The sequence below is a fragment of the Triticum urartu genome, chromosome 7A, assembly GCF_056163025.1.
Source record: "Triticum urartu cultivar PI428250 chromosome 7A, HENAU_Tu73, whole genome shotgun sequence".
NCBI classification, from domain to species: domain Eukaryota; kingdom Viridiplantae; phylum Streptophyta; class Magnoliopsida; order Poales; family Poaceae; genus Triticum; species Triticum urartu.
In genome coordinates, this window is record NC_141879.1 from 635,065,137 (window position 1) to 635,069,280 (window position 4,144).

General features: G+C 51.9%; 1 pseudogene; it reads right to left on the reverse strand.

The window, feature by feature from the left end:
- Positions 1–835: 835 nt before the first annotated feature.
- LOC147960899 (uncharacterized) lies at positions 836–1,706 on the reverse strand (annotated as a pseudogene).
- Positions 1,707–4,144: the final 2,438 nt, after the last annotated feature.

The window sequence follows — 4,144 nt, forward strand, 5'->3', positions numbered from 1 at the left end:
GGTTGTTCGGAGTCCCGGATATGATCACGGACATGACGAGGAGTCTCGAAATGGTCGAGACATAAAGATTGATATATTGGAAGCCTATGTTTGGATATCGGAAGTGTTTCGGGTGAAATCGGGATTTTACCGGAATACCGGGAGGTTACCGGAACCCCCCGGGGAGCTAAATGGGCCATGATGGGCCTTGGTGGAAAAGAGAAGAGGCAGCCCATAGTGGGCCGGCGCCCCTCCCCTCCCTTGGTCCGAATTGGACAAGGAGAGGGGGCCGGCCCCTCTCTCTCTTTTCCCCCCTCCACAAGTCCTATTCCAACTAGGATTGGGGGGGGGGGGGGCGGAATCCTACTCCCAGAGGGAGTAGGACTCTCCTGGCGCGCCCTATGTGGCCGGCCAGCCTTCCCCCCTTTGGTCCTTTATATACTGAGGCAGAGGCACCCTAGAGATACACAAGTTGATCCACGTGATCTATTCCTTAGCCGTGTGCGGCGCCCCCAGCCACCATAGTCCTCGATAATATTGTAGCGGTGCTTAGGCGAAGCCCTGCAGCAGTAGTACATCAAGATCGTCACCACGCCGTCGTGCCGACGGAACTCTTCCCCGACACTTTGCTGGATCGGAGTCCGGGGATCGTCATCGAGCTGAACGTGTGCTAGAACTCGGAGGTGCCGTAGTTTCGGTGCTTGATCGGTCGTATCGTGAAGACGTACGACTACATCAACCAAACGCTTCCGTTGTCGATCTACTAGGTATGTAGATCATACTCCCCCTCTCGTTGCTATGCATCACATGATCTTGCGTGTGCGTAGGAAATTTTTTGAAATTACTACGTTCCCCATCAAATGTCTGCACAGAGAGTGTCTAACACCTTGACTCCCAGCGCATCAATATCAGAATCATTCATAGGTTTAGCAGCTGCTAAGTTGTGAATCATATCTAAAGCACGATCCGCTTCAAGATCCAGGAGATCATTAACAGAATTAGAGATTTCACTATCATTACTACCTAGTGAAACTCCTAACTGATTGGCGTTATAAATAATTTCATCATTAGAAAAATGCAGAATGGAGTTGGAAGTGTTCATCGACATACCGGTAGTGACCTCAATATCACGAAGCTTGGCCGCCCACTTGGCGCACCTTAGCTGCATGTCATCAACTTCCGGCTGGTCCTGGCGACGAGAGCTCATCCGCCGCCCCTCAGAAACAGGATCCGGGATACCTCCAAACGCGATGACCTCCTCCCGAGTGGCCCCGTTAGGGGTGAGGCCTCCAGCCCCACCCCCAACACGCGACCAGGCTACATCACCCAGAGAGGCGCCAAGAGCCGCAGGCACTGGCACCGGCGAGCGCGGGGGAAGAGAGCATTGGGTCACCTGCCCACGCTCCCCTCCTGATGCGGCCAGCACAAGTGACGGTCCGCCCCAAGGCGAGCAAGGAGAAGAGAGTGCGGGAGCCACCTGCCCCCGCTCTCCACCTGACCATGCTTTCAAGCAGGAGGGTGACTCTGCCACCGTGGTCGGCGTCGGCTGGAGCATCCCCTGCACCTGAGCAGGCGATAGCCGGCCCTCGGGATCCACGGACACCACAGGCGCGGTCGCCCCAATAACTGCAGGAGAGGCGGGGATCGAGGCCTCCTGCCCGGGCCCCCCCACCCAGAGTGGTCATGTCGTTGATCAGCAACACATACACCTCCACCGCAGTCCTCATCTGTGGCAAAGCATCGGAATGAGAGGGGAACGAGGGACCACCTGCCCATGATCCTCCCCCCTTGACCGAAGTCATCAGAGGAGCAGACGTCTCCATGCTCCCATCGATAGGACCATCAGCCGCTGCAAAATCCAGGGGAGGAAGCATGCATTCTAGCACGTCATCAGACTCCAATAGATCGCTCCATAACCTAGGAGGAGTAGAAGCTGGCTCGAACGAACCGAATCTCCGAGTGCTCATCGGCACCATAGCCGAAGAAGCAGCCCTGTCTCGGGTGTCTGCGAGGTAGCACTCGGGCCGTTGGACGACTCATGCCCAACATCATCCCCTCGCGCTTCCGTGTGGCATGATCCATCATTCCTATCATGCATGTCCACATCCGTCCCAGCCAAAGCCTCAGCAAAAAGATCGGAATCCTCAAACTCGATCTCAAGGTTAAAGACATGACCCCTATAAGTCCACTTAACCACGTCAGGCACGAACACGATATCGAGAATACTCACCAACAGTCTGGCCACCCCGTTAGCTCGGGTGAAGGCCATATCCACCTTCTCAGTTTTCCCGAACAGAATCCCCAAGCTAGCAATAACCCAAGCATCCTGAAGCGGCTTGGATGGAGCACCTGAAAATCACAACCAGACCTGAGTGAGGGGCTTTCCCTGCGGCTCAACTCTCTTCCACTCATGGAACTCGAGGATGCACTCTGTGCCAGGAACTCTACACAACCCAAAGCTCAGAAGACGCTCCAAGTCCTCTGTTGTAGGGAAATCAACCTTATACATGTTGGCCTCGAGAGGAGAGAGCTCCCACTGAAAATCACCTAGAGCTAACTCACTGAGCCTGTGGATAATTTGCCCCTCAGACACTTCACCCTTCCTGACCTTAACAATCCCCGTGGTTGTGCTCTGGGGTTCCTCTGGTATCTCCCTCGTGCTAGGAGACTCAAAGAACATCAGCTTAGCACAATAGACTCCATAGATGGTAATACTCGGCATCTGATCACGTAGAATGGGGCACTCCCCCGTGTCATGCGCTGGCTTGAGACATGTATCACATAACTCAGTCACGCACTCAGCAATAAAGTGGCCCCTCTCTCCACACCGGTAGCACAACATCTTTTCCTTTTTACAAGCCCACTTGGAAGCTCTATCCGCATCAGACTTGTCGGTGGCACCAGCTGCACCTGTGAGCACAGGCTCAGTCATAGGTACGTCAGCGTTAGCCAGTGCTGTCACCACATACATAACCTGACCGGACAATTCCGGTGTCTGTCCAGAAACAACCACCTCCGAGGATGCCGTCGGGTCCACATTGACAGGCGGTGGAGGTTGGCGGTAACGGTTCCGCCCACCGCGACCACCACGATGACTTCTGTAGCCGCCTCTCTGCCGGTAATCTGGGCCAGATGCCCCCTCGACAAAGCCTCCAGGGGGACTTGATAACCCACAAGTATAGGGGATCGCAACAATTTTCGAGGGTAAAGTATTCAACCCAAATTTATTAATTCGACACAAAGGGAGCCAAATAATACTCTCAAGTATTAGCAGCTGAGTTGTCAATTCAACCACACCTGGAAACTTAATATCTGTAGCAAAGTGTTTAGTAGCAAAGTAATATGATAGTAGTGGTAACGGTAGCAAAAGGTAACAGTAGTAAAAGTAATGTTTTTGGTATTTTGTACTGATGATAGCAATAGCAACGGGAAAGTAAATAAGCGAAGAACAATATATGGAAAGCTCGTACGCAATGGATCAGTGATGGAGAATTATGCCGGATGCAGTTCATCATGTAACAGTCATAACCTAGGGTGACACAGAACTAGCTCCAATTCATTGATATAATGTAGGCATGTATTCCGAATATAGTCATACGTGCTTATGGAAAAGAACTTGCATGACATCTTTTGTCCTACCCTCCCGCCGCAGCGGGGTCCTTACGGAAACTAAGGGATATTAAGGCATAGTGAATACACGAACTCCTCAAACTACGGTCATCACCGGTAAGTATCCCGATTATTGTCACTTCGGGGTTAATGGATCATAACACATAATAGGTGACTATAGACTTGCAAGATAGGATCAAGAACACTCATATATTGATGAAAACATAATAGGTTCAGATCTGAAATCATGGCACTCAGGCCCTAGTGACAAGCATTAAGCATAGCAAAGTCATAACAACATCAATCTCAGAACAGAGTGGATACTAGGGATCAAACCCTAACAAAACTAACTCGATTACATGATAGATCCCATCCAACCCATCATCGTCCAGCAAGCCTACGATGGAATTACTCACGCACGGCGGTGAGCATCATGAAATTGGTGATGGAGGATAGTTGATGATGACGATGGCGACGGATTCCCCTTTCCGGAGCCCCGAACGGACTCCAGATCAGCCCTCCCGAGAGGTTTTAGGGCTTGGCGGCGGATCCGTAT